General features: G+C 39.3%; 1 protein-coding gene across 13 annotated transcripts in view; it reads left to right on the top strand.

The window, feature by feature from the left end:
- The window catches only part of GPHN (gephyrin), a 524,697-nt gene that overhangs the window by 46,636 nt on the left and 453,511 nt on the right, over window positions 1-24,550 (top strand). The window lies entirely within an intron of this gene.

Here is a 24,550-nt window from a genome sequence, read left to right as displayed (position 1 = left end):
CGTTTGTAGGTGTATATAGTGATCTAGAAAACGAGATGCACTTCCCAGGGTGGCACTAGTGGTACTGTCTGCCGATGCAGAAGACGCAAGTGACTTGGGTTCAATCCCTGGGTCAGGAATCCCCTTGGAGAAGGAAATAGCAACCCACTCCAGTTTTGTTGCCTGGAAAATCCCATGGACAGAGGAGCCTAGTGGGTTATAATCAAGGAGGTCACAGAGTTGGACATGACTGAGTTCTCGTGCATGCACACACACACATATACAGAGCATATGGAATGAAACGAGTTTTTATTCAAATCAATAGAAAATTTTGAGATATTAGTAAAAGTCAAACTTTTGGTTCCAAAATTTTAAAAGCCTGCATTTAAAAACTAATTTTAAAAGTCTGTTTATATAGATTTATATTAAATATATTGAACATTTAACATTGACTTCATTGAAGAAAACAGAAGCACTGTTGTACTGTTAAGTTAGATATGTCAGATTACATTAACATATGTTTTCAGTTCAGTTCAGTCGCTCAGTCGTGTCCGACTCTTTGTGACCCCATGAATTGCAGCACGCCAGGCCTCCCTGTCCATCACCAACTCCCGGGGTTCACCCACACTCATGTCCATCGAGTCAGTGATGCCATCCAGCCATCTCATCCTCTGTCGTCCCCTTCTCCTCCTGCCCCCAATCCCTCCCAGCATCAGAGTCTTTTCCAATGAGTCAACTCTTCGCATGAGGTGGCCAAAGTATTGGAGTTTCAGCTTTAGCATCATTCCTTCCAAAGAAATCCCAGGGCTGGTCTCCTTTAGGATGGACTGGTTGGATCTCCTTGCAGTCCAAGGGACTCTCAACAGTCTTCTCCAACACCACAGTTCAAAAGCATCAATTCTTTGGCAGTCAGCTTTCTTCACAGTCCAACTCTCACATCCATACATGACCACAGGAAAAACCATAGCCTTGACTAGACGGACCTTTGTTGGCAAAGTAATGTCTCTGCTTTTGAATATGCTATCTAGGTTGGTCATAACATTCCTTCCAAGGAGTAAGCGTCCTTCAATTTCATGGCTGCATCACCATCTGCAGTGATTTTGGAGCCCCAAAAAATAAAGTCTGACACTGTTTCCACTGTTTCCCAATCCATTTCCCATGAAGTGATGGGACCGGATGCCATGATCTTCGTTTTCTGAATGTTGAGCTTTAAGCCAACTTTTTCACTCTCCACTTTCACTTTCATCAAGAGGTTTTTTAGTTCCTCTTCACTTTCTGCCATCAGGGTGGTGTCATCTGCATATCTGAGGTTATTGAGATTTCTCCCGGCAATCTTGATTCCAGCTTGTGCTTCTTCCAGCCCAGTGTTTCTCATAATGTACTCTACATAGAAGTTAAATAAGCAGGGTGACAACATACAGCCTTGACATACTCCTTTTCCTATTTGGAACAGTCTGTTGTTCCATGTCCAGTTCAAACTTCCTGACCTGCATATAGGTTTTTCTCATTATAAAATGGGGTTCCTTCATGGCACCTGTCATAGTATTATTGGGTGCCAGACTATACACAGGCTTCTATACACCTGCTTGTGTGTTTTTTTTGGCCATGCCAAAAGGCAAGTGGGATCTTAGTTCCCCAACCAGGGATGGATCAAACTCGTGCCACCAGTGTTGGAAGCACGGAGTCTTAACCACTGGACTGCCATGGAAGTTCCTACATATCTTAATTAAAAAAACAAACTGATAGTGTTTGATGAATACTGAGATAGTAAAATGTTTTCCCAAGCTTGAAAATATAATGGTAAAATGATGTTTTAATGCAAAGCTGTTGTCACAGTGAACAGAAACATAACCCAGTGTATTTTCCTGGCTGATTTGAGGCTGCAGCTATCCAGCTTTCACAAGAGGAATATACTGATTTTGCCATAGTGCCTGAATTTCCAGCTTCAAGATAACACGTTTCCCTGCACATTTAGAGCTGTGTAGAGACACTCCCTAGTGTACAGACACTACTGTTTGCTGAGCAAAGATATCAGTGGAGAGTGCTCTGTGAATGTGGATGGCCAAGCCTGTTTTACCCTGATTAGGTGAAAGGTTTGTCAGATGATTAGATGGAAAGTACTGTCAGATGACCTTGCAGCAAGTAGTGACAAGCTGCCTGATTCTTGAGAAGTGAAGTTGTTTAGTCGTGTGCGACTCTTTGCCATCCCATAGACAGTAGCCTACCAGGCTCCTCTGTCCGTGGAATTTTCCAGGCAAGATAACTGGAGTGGGTTGCCATTTCCTTCTCCAGGGGATCTTCCTGACCCAAGGATCGAACCCAGGTCTCTCACGTTGCAGGCAGACACTTTACCCTCTGAGCCACCAGGGAAGCCCCCCAATTTTTTTTTAAATGCAAAAGCAACTTAAAATTACCATTTAAAATACAAGTCATCACTTCATTTAAGTGAACAATGATTGAGATATTTGACACCTGTAAATAGAATGACTGCTTACATAAAGTATGTCATATCTTTAGAAATTTGTTTTTAGTTGTATTGGCAGAATTATGATTTTTCAGGGAGAGAAGACACATTTTTTACATTAAATCATAAGATGGAACATACTGAAGGCATAGTTTTGAAGCTTTCAAAGCCTACATTTGTTTTTTTTTAATTTATTTATTATGTGGCTGTGTTGGGTCTGTCTGAACTGTGGCATGCGGGATCTTCTTGTGTCATGGGGGATCTTTCATTATGGCACATGGATTCTCTACTTGCTGTGCAAGGGCTCAGTAGTTGTAGCACACAGGCTGAGTTGCTTTGTGACATGTGGGATCTTAGTTCCCTGACCAGGGATCAAACCCATGTCCTTTGCATCGCAAGGCAGATTCTTAACCATTGAACCATCAGGGAAGTCCCCATCTCACAAGTAAAACCAAAGTGTTAAATTGCAAGAAAAGTAGGTTTCACGTTCTGATTATCTGTATGTTCCCTTTTGAATCCACTGGATTCTGTGATTTAAGTGTGTTTAAACATGGCTATCATCAAAAGCCATCTTGACTTTTAAAAGTGTATTCTACCTAAGAATTATGTGTAAAATAATCTCTTAAAACTGAATTATTGGGACTTCTCTGGTGGTCCAGTGGTTAGGACTCTGTGCTTCTAATTCAGGGGGCATGAGTTGGATCCCTGGTTGGGGAACTAAAATCCCACATGCCATGCATTGCAACCAAAAAATAATAAAATAAATTTAAAAACCAAACAAAACTGAGGTTATTTTCCAGTTATGTGAGTTATTAATATATCTAATAATTGTGAAATTGCAAATTGTGATAATCCTCTTGCCCTTCATTCTCATTTTGGTTTGAAAATAGTTCCTGAAAGTGTTGTGTTAGTTGCCCAGTCACGTTCAACTCTTTGCAACCACATGAACTGTAGCCCACTAGGCTCCTCTGTCATGGAATTCTCCAGGCAAGAATAACAGAATAGGTAGCCATTCTCCAGGGAACCTTCCTGGCCCAGGCACTGAACCCCTGTGTCTCACATTGTAAGCAGATTCTTTACCGTCTGAGCCACCAGGGAAGCCCAGTTAGTATCCACTGGAGACATTTAACAGTCTTATCTAATCATTATTTTAGGAGTAGTTTAATAATTTTTTTTGAAAAATTACTAAAAAAACAAAACAAAACAAACCTCGCAATGAAGTGTTTCTCTTTAAAAACCTGAAAAAAATGGCTTTTCCCCCCTCTTAAAGGACATCTCTCAAACTAATGTGGGGTAGGTTTCCAGTAGAAGAGTTTTGGTAATCTTTACAGCTGTGTGCTAGCAAGTGTCACTGTATAAAACTGAAGGTTTATAGATTCCTGAGGAGCTACAGCATCATAACATTACTCCCACTCAGAATTTATTTTAAGAAATGACATAAATACAGTGTTATAATTGATCTGTTGTACCAAAAGTACTGAATAATACACAAACAAGACAACATCCAGTCTTGATGATCAAAAACAATTTTTTTCTGTGAAATTCTCTAGTTTGAATAATGAAAGAGAAGGTGTCAGGGTGAAAAAAATAATCTGATTCTACTGTCTGTGTCTTAGATAATGACATTCATCAGATCTATATATATTTTGTTATCATTTCCTTTCAAAGCAATCTTTAAATGTTTGCTCAGCCCTGAAATTTGATTCTTCTGTTAAGGTCTTTGTTACATATTTTAAGTCATTCTTTTAATTTCTCATATCATTTAGTATAGAATTCATTGTTATATTAATTATGTAATGTTATTCTCATTAATATAATCTTAAATTAATAGCTATTTGTATATTCTGTTTAATCCTCAGCTTTCTGGAGTCTAGGATAGTATTGACTATAATTGTGGTTTTATTTCATAACAAACAATTGCTCATGAGTTTCATATTACTGATGAGGAAATAGTTGACCCAATGGTGAAGAAATAGTTTACCCAAGGTCACACAAATATTTAACTGTCAGACTGTGGCTAGAATTTAGGTTATCTTATTCTTAGTGTAGCATTTTGCTTTATATATGTTTGTGTGAGTATTATTTCTAAAAATAGGCTAAGTTGAAATATCTTAATTTATAAAGCTGAAGTTACTTATAGAATATATATTATGTTTCCAGTTGCTGCTGTAACAAATTATCATACACTGGCTTAAGAGTCCAAGATGGACCTCCCCACTAAAAGCTGTTGCTGCTGCTGCTGCTGCTGCTGCTAAGTGCCTTCAGTTGTGTTTGACTCTGTGTGACCCCATAGATGGCAGCCCACCAGGCTCTGCCATCCCTGGGATTCTCCAGGCAAGAACTCTGAAATGGGTTGCCATTTCCTTCTCCAGTGCATGAAAGTGAAAAGTGAAAGTGATTGAAAGTGAAAAGTGAAAGTGAAGTCGCTCAGTCGTGTCCGACTCTTCGAAACCCCATGGACTACAGCCTTCTAGTAAGGCTCCTCCATCCAAGGGATTTTCCAGGCAAGAGTACTGGAGTGGGTTGCCATTGCCTTCTCGTCACTAAAGGCTATAAACATCCTATCCCTAAAATCTAAGAATATGTTATCTCACATAGCAAAAGGGATTTTGCAAATGAAGATTACAGACCATAAAATGGGGAGATTATCCTGGATTATTGGGTTGACACAGTCTAATTACTTGAGTCCTTGAAAGAGGGTACCCTTCTCAGTTGTTTTAAAAGGAAAGCAAACAGGTTGGATGGCAGTATGAGAAGGACACAATCCATCGTTGTTGGCTCTGAAAATGGAAGGAGGCCTGAGCTGGAAGCTGGAAAATGCAAGGAATCTCCCCTATAGCCTCTGGGATAGAATGCTGCTGATACCTTGACTTTAGCCCAGTGAAAATTGTTATATTCTTATTTTACCTCCCAGTTCTAATATTTTTCTTTATGTCTTCTGACTAAACCTTTTTTTTTAATACTTTGATTCCAGTAATAGGTATCATGTCTGATTCATCACAGGGCTTCCCACATAGCTCAGTGGTAAAGAATCCGCCTGCCAATGCAGGAGATGTGGATTCGATTCCTGGGTTGGGAAAATCCCCTGGTGGAGGAAATGGCAACCCACTTCAGTATTCTTGCCTGGAAAAATCCCATGGACAGAGGAGTCTGGCGGGCTGTAGTCCATAGGGTTGCAAAGAGTCAGACATGACTGAGCAACTGAGCTCACACACACTGGTTCATTACCACCTCTTTGGCCAGCTCATTTTGGTGATTCTGCTTGACTGCTTGCTTTTTTTTTTTTTTTTTTTTTGACTGGACATTTGTATGTCTCTTTCTAATCACAAATGCTAGTAATTTCCAGTCTGGTTTTTCTTGTCCATTAACAGAACCTTGGTTCTGCTATTAGCAAGTTTTTTTATTAATGTTGTATATTACTATCAGCATAAGTGCATAGTAAGTATTTGATGAATAAAGTAAGTGCGTGTTCCATTTGAAGCTTCCCTGGTGGCTCAGATGGTAAAGAATCAGCCTGCAATGCAGGAGACTCAGGTTCAGTTCCTGGGGTGAGAAGATTCCCTGGAGAAGGGAATGGCAACCCACTCCAGTATTCTTGCCTGGAGAATTCCATGGGCAGAGGAATCTGGAGGGCTTAACTCCTTGGGGTTGCAGAGTTGGACATAACTGAGCAACTAACATTTACCGTTTGAAGCATTTAGAGGTTGTGAACGTGTATTCTTAATACTTTCCTAGTAATTTCTCAAGTTCCTATTCCTTTTTGTACCTCTGAGGAAATAGGTAGCAATCACTGCATAATTGTAATTCATTATTAAAATACAGGGAGATTTAAACCTTTCATTGGACTCAAACATAAGTGTCCTTAGCATTTACTTTAGTGGTTTGTAAATTTATGAATTTCATGTACTAGTAAAATATAGGAGAAGGCAATGGCACCCCACTCCAGTACTCTTGCCTGGAAAATCCCATGGACGGAGGAGCCTGGTAGGCTGTAGTCCATGGGTCGCTAAGAGTCAGACACGACTGAGCAACTTCACTTTCACTTTTCACTTTCATGCACTGGAAAAGGAAATGGCAACCCACTCCAGTGTTCTTGGCTGGAGAATCCCAGGGATGGCGGAGCCTGGTGGGCTGCCGTCTCTGGGGCCGCACAGAGTCGGACATGACTGAAGTGACTTAGCAGCAGTAAAATGTATTGAAAAGTTCGGAGGATGAACAAAGAAGTGCTAACTTTTTGTTTTGCTAAGAGCATGATAAAAAGCCATCACCAGCTATCACCATTGCATTGTAAAAGGATTTTTGAACGTCTAAAAAAGGAAAAAGTCACTGAATAAAAAAGTTCTCTAAATTTAATAAAGTTAGCTTTATAGAAACACTCCATACATTGTCATTTACTTTTCTAAGTTTACTGAGAATGACTGAAACTTGAAAGGGAAACTGGCCCTGAGCACCACTAGTGTAGTCATTCTCTGATTTAAGTGGAACTTCAGTTTCCGGGTATATGGCTTCCTTAAATCTTAAAGCAAGCCAATATTTGAAGGAAAAGGCAGAGAGGAATTAGAAGTACTAGTAGTCTTTTTCTTAGAGTGACTTGCTTTGATCACACTTGCAACATTTTGATACAGTAAATAGTATTTTACCCTTTTTGCTTCCCCTACTCTCCATTTCCTACAAAAATATCAGTTCTCCCGCTTTGTATTCAGTACTTGTAATCCTCTGTATTTTCCATATGCTTGAGCCTTAATCTTTTATTTTGGTTGTCTAATGCTTCTTTTTTTCATGGTCTGCTTAATACCTTCTGATTATTTGTGTTTAATATATACACACATTCAGTATATCACAGAAATGTTGAAAATGAAAAAAAATTTGAATTTCAATCTCTCGTCCTTTCTTTAAAGGTAATCATTGTAAGTTTCTAGTATAACTTTTTAGAAAAAGCATATTCTGCATATACCAGTAGCTGGCTATACTAAAATATGTCTTCTAATATATACATCTATAAAAACGTACAGAAATGGGTTTTCACTTATGGTACATTCTTAGCTTTATTCCTGTCTCTACTTTGGCCATACCCTTGTTTTTCTGTTTTCCAACCTGTATTTGGACTAAATTATTTTTTGACCTCTTAACTTGCTTTATTCTGTGGGCTAATGTTGAAACTTACTTGTTCTAGGGGTGACAGTTTTTAGGGTTGCTGGAAGTACCTTTCTCTGGACTGGATATACTTTGATTCTTTTGATCACAGTGAGATTTAAATTTTAGTATACTAGGAAACAGAAACCTATGAAAAGGATTTCTCCAACCCTTTATTCTTATTAAGAGGAATGCAAACAATACCTCTACTTTTCTGTCCCCACCTGAAGGTGAGAATTGTCCAAAACTTCCTTGTACTGAGAACTAGTTTTGTTAGCTCAAAAATAGTAGGTTGACCTGTATGGGAGTTTTGCATCTAATCTGTAATATAGCAAGGGGAAGTGTTCTGACCTTTCTCTGTGACGGAAATTGCAGAAGTTATTCATTTTCTCCTAGGGCAGGGACTTTATTTCATATTTGGCAAAGGTTATGATTTGCTAGTCTTATTTGTTTCTACAGAGTTCAAACTGTTGCATGATCGTACAAGGAATCATAGAACCCAAGTATTATTTCTTAATTAATATAAAGCTAGGGAGCTAAAATATTTTAAAAACAGAGAATATTTCTACCTAAATTATTGTGGTAATTAAGAGGTATTTAAGGTATTAAGAGGACCTAACAATTTGTTTCCCTTTTGTGCAGTTGGTAAAAAGAAAAAAAGTGTAGGAATGCAGAGTTGTTTCTCTCAAATTTTTAGCTAGAGTTATATAACTTCTGATTAACATAAGATTTTGTCCCAAACTGTGAAGACACTTGAACACGGAGATGAGTTTTAAATAGTCTTATGACTAATATGTTAAAACAAGAGTGTATGTCATGCTTCAAAGTATAAGGTGATATTTGCTTTACTACTGCAACACTGTCATATTCTTACCTATAATTCATTGGTGTTTAACTGTAGAGAATTAGACTTTGTTCCTTTGAAACATATGACCATTGAAGTAAGAGCCAAAGATTTTGTTGGTTTGTGTTTGGTTTTGGTCCCCCCAGCCTCCTGTTTTTTGTTTATGTTTTTCCTGTTTTGGTGATGAAAGTGAAAGAGGAGAGTTAAAAGTTTGCTTAAAGCTCAACATTTAGAAAACTAAGATCATGGCATCACTTCTGGCAAATAGATGGGGAAACAGTGGAAACAGTGGCTGACTTTATTTTTGGGGGCTCCAAAATCACTGCAGATGGTGATTGCAGCCATGAAATTAAAAGACATTTACTCCTTGGAAGGGAAGTTATGACCAACCCAGACAGCATATTAAAAAGCAGAGACATTACTTTGCCAACAAAAGTCCATCTAGTCAAAGCTATGGTTTTTCCAGTAGTCATGTATGGATATGAGAGTTGGACTATAAAGAAAGCTGAGTGCCAAAGAATTGATGTTTTTGAACTGTGGTGTTGGAGAAGACTCTTGAGAGTCCCTTGGACAGCAAGGAGATCCAACCAGTCCATTCTAAGGGAGATCAGTCCTGAATATTCATTGGAAGGACTGATGCTGAAGCTGAAACTCCAATATTTTGCCCACCTGATGCAAATAGCTGACTCATTTGAGAAGACCCTGATGCTGGGAAAGATTGAAGGTGGGAGGAGAAGGGGACGACAGAGGATGAGATGGTTGGATGGCATCCCTGACTCAATGGACATGAGTTTGAGTCAACTCCGGGAGTTGGTGATAGGCAGGGAGGCCTGGCGTGCTGCAGTCCATGGGGTCACAAAGAGTCGGACATGACTGACTGACTGAACTGAACTGAACTGAACTTTTTGATCTGTTTTAATAGTTGCCAAATATTCACTCTAAGTTAATGGCACAAAATGAGCATTTCTAGTGTAAGAAAAATAGCATACCCTCTGACATACCATTTTTAGTACTGTCTGGCAAAAGCAAAGCAAGGGCTTGAGACACAGAGTATAGTTATAAAATATTAGGACTGAAAAGGGCTTTAGAGATTATTCACTCTAACTCCTTTCCTTTTAAAATTATCATCTTTGAATTGATGAATAATCTTTTTGAACCTTGATTTACTTTTATATAATTTGACAAGAGACTTGGGGAGCCTTATGTGATTGTTAGAATTAAACTGATTAATAGGATGATTAAAAGGATGATTAAAACTGATTGATGTTGTAAAATTCAATGATTATTGTTGTAAGCAAAGTTATTACTCTAATTTTTAAAAATTTAGAAAAAAATAGTAGCAAAAGATAGCATGTGTAAAACTGCAAAACACAAATAACACTTGAACTGAAAATTTTGACTTCAGACCCCTGATTTTGTGTGTGAACTAACCTATATTAACTTTTTTTTAATTTTCATCTTAGTCATTTTACTACACTATTGTATAAATAATCTGAGACCTAAAGTAGGTAAGGAAATACCAAAAACTTAAAGCTAAAAGATAGTGTTAGATTTGAGAAATTCTTTCAAGACTTTTAGGAAAAAAAGGAGCAATATAAAAGAAAAATGAAACAAAAAACCAAAAAGCAGAAAACAAAAAGACTCATCTTTCTACTTTCTGTTTATTTTAGGATTTTCTGTTTTTTAATACCATCAGTTTATCAATCCTAAAGATTCTTCTTGTCTTCATTAGGAGTAATAAGGATTTTAACATCTGCTGAATTCATATCATCTTGTCATTTTTTTTTTTTAAAGGCTACCATCATTCCTCTACCTTTAAATTTTATATTACTGGGAATTTAGTTAGTTCATCTTCTTGCCTTAAAGAACTTTAAAGTATTTTTGACATTTGTGTTAACTTTAGCATACTGGAGAAAGAAGTTCCACCATTTCACTGAAATCCATTCAATTATTTAATAGCATGCATTGAAGATATATTTCCATTTAATCAAATAGGTGGGAATAAAACAGACATGAATCCTTGTATCTTTGGTATTTTCTTAATTCTACAACTGACTTTAGGAGTCAGTTATGGAAATAGTGGGAGACTTTATTTTCTTGGGCTCCAAAATCACGGCAGATGGTGACTGCAGCCATGAAATTAAAAGACGCTTACTCCTTGGAAGAAAACTATGACACAACTAGACAGTGTATTAAAAAGCAGAGACAGCATGTTGCTGATAAAGGTCCACATAGTCAAACCTATGGTTTTTCCTGTGGTCATGTATGGATGTGAGAGCTGGACCATGAAGAAGGCTGAGCACTGAAGAATTGATGCTTTTGAACTGTGGTGTTGGAGAAGACTCTCAAGAGTCCCTTGGACTGCAAGGAGATCCAACTAGTCCATTCTAAAGGAAATCAGCCCTGAGTATTCATTGGAAGGACTGATGCTAAAGCTGAAACTCCAATACTTTGGCCACCTGATGGGAAGAACTGACGAATTGGAAAAGACCCCAGTGCTAGAAAAGATTAAAGGCAGGAGGAGAAGGGGATGACAGAGGATGAGATGGTTGGATGGCATCACTGACTCAATGGACATGAGTTTGAGTAAACTCTGGGAGTTGGTGATAGGGAAGCCTGGCATGCTGCAGTCCATGGGGTCGCAATGAGTCAGACACTACTCAGCAACTGAACTGAGGGTCTTTTATGAGGGAATAAAAATACTAAGGAACTGTAGCAACTATGTCTCTGATACATAGTAAGCAGATAGTATATTTTTTATTGTCCAATTCTTTCCCAATCTATGTTTTATGGATTCCTGAACTATCCATACTGTTAACTTAATGGAAATCTTTTGACCTCACTACTGGGCTTCTTGAAGAAAGGAAATTTCTTCTTCATCTGTAAGATCTTTAATTAGGTCTAGCATTGGGGGGCAAGAAGGCAATGGCAACCCACTCCAGTATTCTTGCCTGGAAAATCCCATGGGCAGAGGAGCCTGGTAGGCTGCAGTCCATGGGGTCGCTAAGAGTCGGACACTACTGGGCGACTTCACTTTCACTTTTCACTTTCATGCATTGAAGAAGGAAATAGAAACCCACTCCAGTGTTCTTGCCTGGAGAATCCCAGGGACAGGGAAGCCTTGTGGGCTTCCGTCTATGGGGTCGCACAGAGTCGGACATGACTAAAGCGACTTAGCAGCAGCAGCAGCAGCAACATTGAAAGGTAGTCAGTCAGTTTTTGTTTATTAGTTTTTTTTCTGAACTGGTGATACTTTGAGTTTTAGGGGGTTAAAAGTATTTATGAAAGTGAAAGTCACTCAGTTGTGTCCAGCTCTTTGTGACCCCATGAACTATACACTCCATGGAATTCTCCAGGCCTGAAAACTGGAGTTGGTAACCTTTCTCTTCTCCAGAGGATCTTCTCAACCCAGGGATTGAGCCCAGGTCTCCCACATTGCAGGTGGATTCTTTACCATCTGAGCTACAAGAGAAGCCCAACAGTACTGGAGTGGGTAGCTTATCCCTTCTTCAGCGGATCTTTCCAACCCAGGAATCAAACCAGGGTCTCCTTCATTGCAGGCAGATTCTTTACCAACTGATATGTCAGGGAAGCCCAAGAGTGTTTATAGACTCCTAAATATTTCACAGAATAAAGTAGAGGACATCACATTTTGGGACAATGACAAGGTTTCTCTTGGCAACACAGGGCTGTTCACAGTTAAGGAGTCTTAACGAGACTTAGCCTCTTGGGAACTTTATAGCATAGATTGCTTGTAGATGCCAACTTTAGCAATTAAACTGAATAGATCAAAGTAATCAAAAGGTGTGGCAGGCTAGGTTGTCTTTAAAACAATGTTTCGGGCACTGCATTTTCAAATGGAGCTAGTGCCAGCCAGGCAGGCAGAGCATTTCAGGAAATTCATAACAGGTAACAGTCATGAAGGGGTATAATTATCTTGGAGCCAAATTTTGCCAGTTAATAGAGTCCTGGATATGAATTCAGACCCTCAGATAAAGAACTGTAAGAAAACAGAAGCATGCATTAAAGCAAAATCCAACTGCAATCTTGTACATACTGGGTTGAAGAAAGCTGAGACTCCAGAGCAGCATTGGAGCTTAGAGGTGGTATCTTATCTTTAGATTCGTTTAGCAGTCTAGGGGATACTTAGGATGGTGGTGCAGTTTTGCCAGCAGTGGCTCTTTATCATTACTTGGTTTGGAAGGGTAACCGAGGCTAAATGCCAATGGATAAATAGCTAAGACTATTTAATGCTGAACTGCTTTCATCTGGAATTTTCCAGGGGCTTATTTTGTCCAAATATAGAACAAGAAAATGAGAAAGTGGTGGGATGCAGAACTGATAAATCTAGGAGGACTGCCTTGGAGGCTTGTTTAAATCCATAGGATTTGTTTAGCTCTTGACTGTAAAGTTAGATCGTATTGATACGTTGTAGGTTCCCAGAAAATATTTTTTGAATGACTGAATCAAAATAGTCACTTTGGTGCCCTAAGGCCATTAATACAACCTAGTTTAAGTTATGTGGATCATTTCCTTTATGTAACTATGGAAATAATCACATTGCCTCATAGCTCAGATATAAAAACTCCTAGTTAAATTACTAATCTGGGTAATAGGTTTTTATTGGTATCACTTCTGTTGCATTTGTAAATTGATGTATGTGTGTGTGTGTTCAGTCATGTCCGACTGTTTGTAACATCATGGGCCTTAGACCACTCAGTAAGGGCTTCCCTGATGGCTCAGAGGGTAAAGTGTCGGGAGACCTGGGTTCAATCCCTGGGTTGGGAAGATCCCCTGGAGAAGGAAATGGCAACCCACTCCAGTACTCTTGCCTGGAAAATCCCATGGACGGAGAAGCCTGGTAGGCTACAGTCCGTGGGATGGCAGAGTCGGACACGACTGAGCGACTTCACTTTCACTTTCACCACTCAGTAAACATGGAATGCATTTTGTTGCTGAATAGTATGTTTAGTGATTTATTTTGTGCCTTTGTTCAGTAGGTAGGGTCACTATGTGTATGTTCATGTACTAAGCACTGTGAGATCTATATAAGGTGTAAGATGTACTCTCTTGCAATAAGAAGCTTGAGTTTCAGTAGCTAACTCAGAGGAAGTTAGGTAAATTATGCCAGTCAGTAAACGAAGAGTGCAGTGAGTGATGTTTGAGAAGAAAATATTTGTAACTGTACATTCAAAACTTGATAAGGGCAGTCTAGTTGAAATTTTGAAAACATTGTTCTCTAATATTATTTTTAACTCACACTTTTAAAAGAAATAGAAAGTACTATTATTTCACATTTTAATTATAAGAAAGACAGTCTGTTTTTCAGTAGAGGTGTTGTTAGATAACTCATTAACATTTACAAAGAAAATTTATAGAATTCTAGTTAAACTGCAGTAAAGAAAAAAGTGAAAGTGAAGTTGCTCAGTTGAGTCTGACTCTTTGCGACCCCATGGACTGTACCCTACCAGGCTCCTCCGTTGGAAAAAAGTAAATGTTTTGTAAATAATCATTCACTATATTTAAGATTTGATAGGTTCAGTGCTATAACTAATACAGACGTTCAGCATGCTGTTTTATATTTTTGGTTAAAGTACATTGGTGTTGGTTAAGTTCGTATGCCCTGTTTTTTGTATTAGATCCATTTTGATTTAATGAGAACAGTACCATCTACGAGTCACTAGTATGACATAATATCTATTATTTACAAGGGAAAAGAGGAAAAATATACATTTATTCAGTTGTTTTTCTTTCTTCTATTTTAAAATCTAATTGTTTAGTTTCAAAAGAAGTTTTAATGAAAGAATATGAGTAAGCAGGTGCTTTGATGCTAAAAAGTTCCTTGGTTGGAAATAGTAATTGAATTTGAACATTAAATGCATTACTTTCCTAGTACATTACACAAATTGAATACTATCAAAAACCTCTTAACTGCTTGTAAAATATATCACTTTATCCCTCATCATCCTTATGCCTTTCCTACTTTTATATTCCATATTCCACGAGCGTATTTTTTCTGCTTCTCAAGTCAAACTTTTTAATAACAGATTGAATACTTACCTTTTCAATTCAGTGAGGTAATTCAGTGAATTGTGAAAATTATCCTGATATCCCATCATTACATAAATTCATGCATGTTTATATGTTAAATTCATAGCATGTTAGCAAGTTATTTGGCCTTGAAAAGATATTCTAGGAAATGTCTATTTCCAAGAAGAAGAAGGCACGTGGAAAAAGTACATTGTGCTGTATTGTTGTTCAGTCGGTCATGTCCGACTGCGACCCCGTGGACTGCAGCATGCCAGGCTTCCCTGTCCTTCACCATCTCTGGAGCTTGCTCAAACTTATGTCCATTGAGTCGGTGATGCCATCCAACTATCTCATCCTCTGTTGTCCCCTTCTCCTCCTGCCTTCAATCTTTTCCAGTGTCAGGGTCATTTCTGATGAGTTGGCTCTTCATATCAGGTGGCCAAAGTATTGGAGCTTCAGCTTCAGCATCAATCTTTCCAAAGAATATTCAGGATTGATTTCCTTTAGGATTGACTGGTTTGATCTCCTTGCAGTCTAAGGGACTCTCAAGAGTCTTCTCTAGCACCACAGTTCAAAAGCATCAATTCTTCTAACCTCAGTTTAAGCCCCACCCATTAGCAGGAAATTGGATTAAAGATTTACTGTGAGCATGGCCCTACCCACCAGAGCAAGACCCAGTTTTCCCCCTAGCGAGCCCCTCCTATCAGGAAGCTTCCACAAGCCTCTTATCCTCATCCATTAGAGGTCAGACAGAATGAAAACCACAATCACAGAAAACTAACCAAACTGATCACATGGACCACAGCCTTGTCTAACTCAGTGAAACTATGAGCCATGCTGTGTAGGGCCACCCAAGACGGATGGGTCATGGTGGAAGTGAAGTGAAGTTGCTCAGTCATATCTGATTCTTTGCAACCCCATGGACTGTAGCCCACCAGGCTCCTCCATCCATGGAATTTTCCAGGCAAGAGTACTGGAGTGGGTTGCCATTTCCTTCTCCAGGAGATCTTCCTGACCCAGGGATCAAACCAGGGTCTCCCGCATTGTAGGCAGAGTCACCAGAGGAGAGTTCTGATAAATCGTGGTCCACTGGGGAAGGGAATGGCAAAACACTTCAACATTCTTGCCTTGAGAACCCCATGAACAGTATGAAAAGGCAAAAAGATGTGACACTGAAAGATAAATGCCCCAGGTCAGTACATGCCCAATATGCTACTGGAGAAGAGTGGAGAAATAGCTCCAGAAGGAAGGAAGAGGCTGAGCCAAAGTGGAAACAACACCCTGTTGTGGATGTGTCTTGTGGTGCAAGTGAAATTCGATTGTGTAAAGAACAATATTGCATAGGAACCTGGAATGTTAGGTCCATGAATCAAGGCAGATTGAAAGTGGTCAAGCAGGAGATGGCAAGATTGACATTTTAGGAATCACTGAACTAAAATGGACTGGAATGGGTGAATTTAATTCAGATGACCATTATATCTACTGCTGTGGGCAAGAATCCCTTAGTAGAAATGGAGCAGCACTCATAGTCAACAAAGGAGTCCAAAATGCAGTACTTGGGTGTGATCTCAAAAACGACAGAATGATCTCTGTTCTTTTCCAAGACAAGCCATTCAATATTACAATAATCCAAGTCTATGCCCCAACCACTAATGCTGAAGAAGCTTAAGTTGAATGGTTCTATGAAGACCTACAAGACCTTTTAAGAACTAACACCAAAAAAAAAATGTCCTTTTCATCATAGAGGACTGGAATGCAAAACTAGGAAGTCAAGAGATACCTGGAGTAACAGGCAAGTTTGGCCTTCGAGTACAAAATGAAGCAGGGCAAAGGCTAATAGAGTTTTGCCAAGAAAACTCACTGGTCATAGCACACACCCTCTTCCAACAACACAAGAGACGATTCTACACATAGAAATCAACAGATGGTCAATACTGAAATCGGATTGGTTCTATTCTTTGCAGCGAAGGTGGAGCAGCTCTATTCAGTCAGCAAAAACAAGACTAGGAGCTGACAATGGCTCAGATCATAAACTCCTTATTGCAAAAGTCAGACTTAAATTGAGCAAAGTGGGTATGCCATCCAGGTATGACCTAAATCAAGTCCCTTACAATTATACAGTGGAAGTGACATACAGATTAAAGGGATTAGATCTGATAGTTAAGAAAGCCTTCCTAAGTGATCAATGCAGAGAAATAGAGGAAAACAATAGGATAGGAAAGGCTAGAGGTCTAGAAAATTATAGAGATACTAAGGGAACATTTCATGCAAAAATGGGTGCAGTAAAGGACAGAAATGCTATGAACCTGACAGAAGCAGAGGATAGTAAGAAGTGATGGCAAGAATACACAGAAGAACTATTCAAAAAAGATCTTAATGACCCAGATAACCACGATGGTATGATCAGTCACCTAGAGACAGACATCTTGGAATGTGAAGTCAAATGGGCCTTAGGAAGCATCACTACGAACAAAGCTAGTGGAGGTGATGGAATTCCATCTGAGCTATTTCTAATCCTAGAAGATGCTGTGAAAGTGCTGCACTCAATGTGCCAGCAAATGTGGAAAACACAGCAGTGGCTACAGGACTGGAAAAGTTCAATTTTCATTCCCATCCCAAAGAAAGGCAATGCAAAGAATGTTCAAATTACGGCACCATTGCACTCATTTCATATGCTGGCAAAGTAATGCTGAAAATTCTCCAAGTGAGGCTTCCACAGTACGTGAACCATGAACTTCCAGATGTTCAAGCTGGTTTTAGAAAAGGCAGAGGAACCAGAGATGAAATTGCCAACATCCGTTGGAGCATAGAAAAAGCAAGAGAATTCCAGAAAAACATCTGCTTCATTGATTGTGCCAAAGTCTTTGACTGTGTGGATCACCACAAATTGTGAAAATTCTTAGGAATATCAGACCACCTGACCTGCCTCCTGAGAAATCTGTATGTAGGTCAAGAAGCAACAGTTAGAACAACTGTTGGAACAAGGGACTGGTTCAAAATTGGGGAAGGAGTGTGTCAAGGCTGTATGTTGTCATTCTCTTATTTAATTTCTATACAGAGTACATCATTCGAAATGGCAGGCTGCATGAAACACAAACTGGAATCAAGATTTCTGGGAGAAATATCAATAACCTCAGATATGCAGATAACATTACCGTTATGGCAGAAAGTGCAGAGGAACTGAAGAGCCTCTTGATGAAATAAGCAGAGAATGAGAAAGCTGGCTTAAAACTCAACATTCAAAAAACTAAGATCATGGCATTGGGTCCCATCACTTCATGGCAAGTAGATGGGGAAATAGTGGAAACAGTGACAGACTTAATTTTCTTAGGCTCCAAAACCACTGCAGATGGTGACTGCAGCTGTAAAATTAAAAGATGCTTGCATCTTGGAAGAAAAGTTATGACCAACCTAGACAGCATGTTAAAAAGCAGAAACATTACTTTGCCAACAAAGGTCCATGTAGTCAAGGTATGGTTTTTTCCCAGTAGTCATGTATGGTTGTGAGAGTTGGTCCATAAAGATTGCTGAGCTCTGAAGAATTGATGCTTTTGAACTATGGTGTTGGAGAAGACTCTTGTGACTCTTTGGACAGCAAGGAGATCTAACGAGTCAATTTCAATCCTAAGGAAATCAACCCTTAATAGTTATTGGAAGGACTGATGCTGAAGTCGAAACTCCAATAATTTGGCCACCTGAAGAACCAGCTCATTACAAAAGGCCATAATGCTGTGAAAAATTGAATGCAGAAGGAGAAGGGGATGACAGAGTTCAAGATTGTTGGATGGCATCACCGACTCAATGGACATGAGATTGTACAAGCTCTGAGTGATGGTGAAGAACAGGGAAGTCTGTCATGCTGCAGTCCATGGGGTCTCAAAGAGTCAGAAACAACTGAGAGACAATGACAGCAGCTTTCTTTATGGTCCACATAACTACTGGAAGAACCATAGCTTTGACTATGGTTGTGCTGTGTATTTGGAGAAGGCAATGGCACCCCACTCCAGTACTCTTGCCTGGAAAATCCCATGGACGGAGGAGCCTGGAAGGCTGCAGTCCATGGGGTCGCTAAGCGTTGGACACGACTGAGCTACTTCACTTTCACTTTTCACTTTCCTGCATTGGAGAAGGAAATGGCAACCCACTCCAGTGTTCTTGCCTGGAGAATCCCAGGGATGGGGGAGCCTGGTGGGCTGCCGTCTCTGGGGTCTCACAGAGTCTGACACGACTGAAGTGACTTAGCAGCAGCAGCAGTGCTGTGTATTATAGCTAAATTGAACTTATTCTAATAACTACAGGAAACTATATAATATATATATTTTTGATTGGTTATTCTTAAATTCATGATACTGAATGATGGCTGTGTTTAAACACCTCTGTTGATAGTTATAAAACCATGACTGTTGAAAAAGGTGCTCTTCCTCAAGAACTGACTGAATCTGTTTTCCCCTGCTGAAATAAGTGTATGTGTCCTAAGGAACTGGTTATACACAGCTAGAAGAGAAAACTCACTATGATTGTGAAATTGAATTAAAATGCTATAGATATTATTTTTCTCTGTTCCAGATACTTCTCATTTCTGTTAACAGACTCCTTTCTCCCCAGCACACTCACCACTGTGCTTTTGTTGAGATTACCAAACATATTATTCTATTCTTGTTTATTGAGGTGGGGACTTAATCCAGATGTAGTCAATTGTAATGCCCATCCTACTGGCCATGGCGGTATATCCCGGGATGAATAGGAGTTCTCAGCTGCCAAAGGTCATGCTCACCCTTCCATCTCCCACACCATGTTGACAGACAGTCTAAGGTTTAGTTGGAGAGAATGAGATCCACTCACAGATGATTGAAGAGGCACAAATAATTCTGATTGCATGGTCAGTTCCCAGGTTCTACTTCTTGTCCCTATAGTGGTCCTATATCTGGCCAGTTTTTGATACTCTATAGATATCCTATAATAACACTACCCATGCAAAGATTGGCTCGATAAAGGACAGAAATGGTATGGACCTAACAGAAGCAGAAGATATTAAGAAGAGGTGGCAAGAATACACAGAAGAACTGTACAAAAAAGATCTTCACGACCAAGATAATCACAATGGTGTGATCACTCACCTAGAAGCAGAAGATATTAAGAAGAGATGGCAAGAATACACAGAAGAACTGTACAAAAAAGATCTTCACGACCCAGATAATCACGAAGGTGTGATCACTGACCTAGAGCCAGACATCCTGGAATGTGAAGTCAAGTGGGCCTTAGAAAGCATCACTACGAACAAAGCTAGTGGAGGTGATGGAATTCCAGTTGAGCTATTTCAAATCCTGGATGATGATGCTGTTAAAGTGCTGCACTCAATATGCCATCAAATTTGGAAAACTCAGCAGTGGCCACAGGACTGGAAAAGGTCAGTTTTCATTCCAATCCCAAAGAAAGGCAATGCCAAAGAATGCTCAAACTACCGCACAGTTGCACTCGTCTCACACTCTAGTAAAGTAATGCTCAAAATTCTCCAAGTGAGGCTTCCACAGTACATGAACCATGAACTTCCAAATGTTCAAGCTGGTTTTAGAAAAGGCAGAGGAACCAGAGATCAAATGGCCAACATCTGCTGGATCATGGAAAAAGCAAGAGAGTTCCAGAAAAACATCTATTTCTGCTTTATTGACTATGCCAAAGCCTTTGACTGTGTGGATCACAATCAACTGTGGAAAATTCTTTAAGAGATGGGAATACCAGACCACCTGACCTGTCTCTTAAGAAACCTATATGCAGGTCAGGAAGCAAGAGTTAGAACTAGACATGGAACAACAGACTGGTTCCAAATAGGAAAAGGAGTACGTCAAGCCTGTATATTGTTACCCTGCTTATTTAACTTCTATGCAGAGTACATCATGAGAAACACTGGGCTCTGGAAGAAGCACAAGCTGGAATCAAGATTGCTGGGAGAAATCTCAGTAACCTCAGATATGCAGATGACACTACCCTTATGGCAGAAAGTGAAGAGGAACTAAAAAGCCTCCTGATGAAATTGAAAGAAGAGAATGAAAAAATTGCTTAAAGCTCAACATGGCCACTGCTGGGCATACACACCGAGGAAACCAGAATTGAAAGAGACACATGTACCCCAGTGTTCATCGCAGCACTGTTTATAATAGCCAGGACATGGAAGCAACCTAGATGTCCATCAGCAGATGAATGGATAAGAAAGCTGTGGTACATATACACAATGGAGTATTACTCAGCCATTAAAAAGAATGCATTTGAATCCATTCTAATGAGGTGGATGAAACTGGAGCCTGTTATACAGAGTGAAGTAAGCCAGAAAGAAAAACACCAATACAGTATACTAACACATATATATGGAATTTAGAAAGATGGTAATGATAACCCAGTATGCGAGACAGCAAAAGAGACACAGATGTATAGAACAGTCTTTTGGACTCTTTGGGAGAGGAAGAGGTTGGGATGATTTGGGAGAATGACATTGAAACATGTATAATATCATATAAGAAACGAATCACCAGTCCAGGTTTGATGCAGGACACAGGATGCTTGGGCTGGCGCACTGAGATGACCCGAGAGGGATGGTACGGGGAGGGAGGTGCGAGGGGGGTTCAAGATGGGGAACGTGTGTACACACGTGGCAGATTCATGTTGATGTATGGCAAAACCAATACAATATTGTAAAGTAATTAACCTCCAATTAAAATAAATAAATTTAAATTAAAAAAAAAATAAAGCTCAACATTCAGGAAACTAAGATCATGGCATCTGGTTCCATCACTTCATGGCAAATAGATGGGGAAGCAGTGGAAACAGTGTCAGACTTTATTTTTTTGGGCTCCAAAATCACTGCAGATGGTGATTGCAGCCATGAAATTGAAAGACTCTTACTCCTTGGAAGGAAAGTTGTGACCAACCTATAGTACATATTAAAAGGCAGAGATTGCTTTGCCAACAAAGGTCCGCCTGGTCAAGGCTGTGGTTTTTCCAGTGGTCCTGTATGGATGTGAGAGTTGGACTGTGAAGAAGGCTGAGTGCCGAAGAATTGATGCTTTTGAACTGTGGTGTTGGAGAAGACTCTTGAGAGTCCCTTGGACTGCAAGGAGATCCAGCCAGTCCATCCTAAAGGAGATCAGTCCTGGGTGTTCATTGGAAGGACTAATGCTAAAGCTAAAACTCCAATACTTTGACCACCTCATGTGAAGAGTTGACTCATTGGAGAAAACCCTGATGCTGGGAGGGATTGGGGGCAGAAGGAGAGGGGGACAACAGAGGGTGAGATGGCTGGATGGCATCACTGACTCGATGGACATGAGTTTGATTAAACTCCAGGAGTTGGTGATGTACAGGGAAGTCTGGCATGCTGCGATTCACGGGGTCGCAAAGAGTCGGACACGACTGAGTGACTGAACTGAACTGATCCCTCTCTTTAAAATGTAAGTTATATCATTTTCCATCAAAATAAATCTTTATTTTTCATACTTAACGTTGCCAGTTCATTTTTAAAGCACATTTGCTGAAAATGCTGACTCTGCTTTAAACCTCAAATTTAAATCTTTTGCTGTAGACTAGAAAAGACCTCCATTTTATCATTAAGTCAAGAATTCAGAAATGAAATTTTTAGTTCAAGGTTATTTCTGTTTTATATTTTTATTGCCACTCTTCTTTCAGTCTTGGAACATGTAATTAGTTCAGGAATGAGGGTGGGGATTTGGAAGGAAATCAGGGGCTTCCCTGGTGACTCAGAGGTTAAAGAATCCACCTGCAATGCGGGAGACCTGGGTTCAATCCCCATGTTGGGAAGATCCCCTGGAGAAGGGAAAGGCTATCCACTCTAGTATCATGGCTTGGAGAATTCCATGGACAGAGGAGTCTGCAGTCGATGGGGTGATAAAGAGTCGGACACAACTTAGCGACTTTCACTTTCAGAGTAGTCAACAAATGTTTGTGAGTTCAGGGTTGGGACAGTTTTTATAGTGATAAAAAGAAGTTTAGAAAATTCTCACTAATGAAGGTTCTGAATACAGCCACCTTCCTGAGAGGTTCCTCTCCATCTCTACACTTTAACCTGGGACATTCTTAGAAATACCAGTGAATTCTGGTTGGGTATCTTTGCCAGCCTAAGATTTCTCCTTCTACTTCTTGTGGAACATGTTTGAGCGAGGTATCTCCCTAAATGTGTATCGCCCTTCCCTGTTCCCTCCCTACCAATACCAATCTCTTGTCTTTCTAACACTAAATAAAATGTCAAAAGGATTCCTTTGCCTTCAGCCATTCATTTGACATCTGCTTTCACAGATGTTAGATTGAGAACTAAGACATTGAGTCCCTAAAAACTTAAATTCTGAACGTTAGACTAGTCACTTACTGTAACATTTACATCTTTAAATGAATAAGATAAACAAGTAGGTGAGTCTTTTCAGCTCTAAGAAGTGAACAATTCTAAAGAAATTGCTTGTTTTAATGACAACTTTTCAGTTTACTTAAACATTATCATTAAGTGCCTACTGTGTACCAGTTACTAGACTAGATACTCTGGGGAGTTAAATATAACATTCATTTCCTGCCAGTAGAATTTTAAGCTGTTTAGGGGATTAACACGGAGAAGGCAATGGCACCCCACTCCAGTACTCTTGCCTGGAAAATCCCATGGATGGAGGAGCTTGGAAGGCTGCAGTCCATGGGATCGCTGAGGGTCGGACACGACTGAGCAACTTCACTTTCATGCATTGGAGAAGGAAATGGCAACCCACTCCAGTGTTCTTGCCTGGAGAATCCCAGGGACGGGTGAGCCTGGTGGGCTGCCGTCTGTGGGGTCTCACAGAGTCGGACACGACTGAAATGACTTAGCAGGAGATTAACAAGAGAGAGGTATCAATTAAGAAACAATATGGTGTGGTGTGCTGCTGCTGCTAAGTCGCTTCAGTGGTTTCCGACTTGTTTCTCAAAGTATGTTACATTCAGATAATTGGGATGATGACAGGCATGTTCGGGACAGAGTATCAAAAATGTCAAATTGCATAAAAAGCTTTTCCCTTTTTCTCTCTCAGTCCTTTTCATTATATTTATAAACATAAGCCCTTAACACCTTTTGAACACTTAACCATTCTCCCTTTTTAACAAAGAGGGCTCAAAACATTGTGAGCAACTGTTCTCTAGTAGTATTTAAGATATATATACTATAGTATATATTTGTATTATATATAGTAATATTTAAGATATATACATAGTTATCTTTTAAAAAATTTTACTGAAGTATGGTGATTTATCATGATGTGTTAGTTTCTGTACTACAGCTAAGTGAATCAGTTATGCATTTACATATTTCCACTCTTTTAAAAATTCTTTTACAAATTGGAAGATTGAGATTGACATATATACTATTATCTTTTGTTTATGTCAAGCCATACATTTTTTCATTTGTTGTAATGATATAAACTTTTACTTGGAAGTTTTTGTTTTAAAAAGTGAGATGATTAAAGATGGCTAACATTGGGAAGCTGATATACTGTTTTAAGAACTGCCAAATTAGTATCTTTTTTCTTTTGCCTGGATTGTTTTAATTTTTTAAAAATTACAACAAAATATAAATTTTAGAAGAGATATCTCAAAGATGCTCATTCTTTATTCCTTTTCAAATGTATGTCTCAATATTTATGTGCTCTACTTTCAGTCTTCTGTTTGAATGTAAAAGTCTTCACTCGTCCAAAGGGTGTTGGTTCCAGATATGATATTTTTCCTTCAATGATTAAGGGTAGAGCGGTACAGAAGGATTGTGCTTAACCTTTACTGGGATAGATACTGTGGGTCCTCTGGTGAAATTTAGTCATAAGTCTGTCCCTAGTGATAGCTCATTAGGCCTCTCCCCAGGCAAAATTCCTTTAGCTTTTTCTTTTGCTTTATTTGGTAATTAAATGGATAAATCTCTCTCTAAAATATCTTAGAAAGAGACTGGTTAAAACATCAGGGAGCAGAATTTCTTAATTTCAGAAGGAGAAGTTGCATGTGTTACTCGTTTTCCCTTAGTGTAGATGTGACTGATATCATTTAAATCCTGATTGCCAAATCTTGCCATAATTTAATAATACACTGGG

The sequence above is a fragment of the Bubalus bubalis genome, chromosome 11, assembly GCF_019923935.1.
Source record: "Bubalus bubalis isolate 160015118507 breed Murrah chromosome 11, NDDB_SH_1, whole genome shotgun sequence".
Classification (NCBI taxonomy): domain Eukaryota; kingdom Metazoa; phylum Chordata; class Mammalia; order Artiodactyla; family Bovidae; genus Bubalus; species Bubalus bubalis.
Note: the sequence above shows the minus strand (reverse complement) of the source record. Positions and strands in the feature narration are given on the sequence as shown.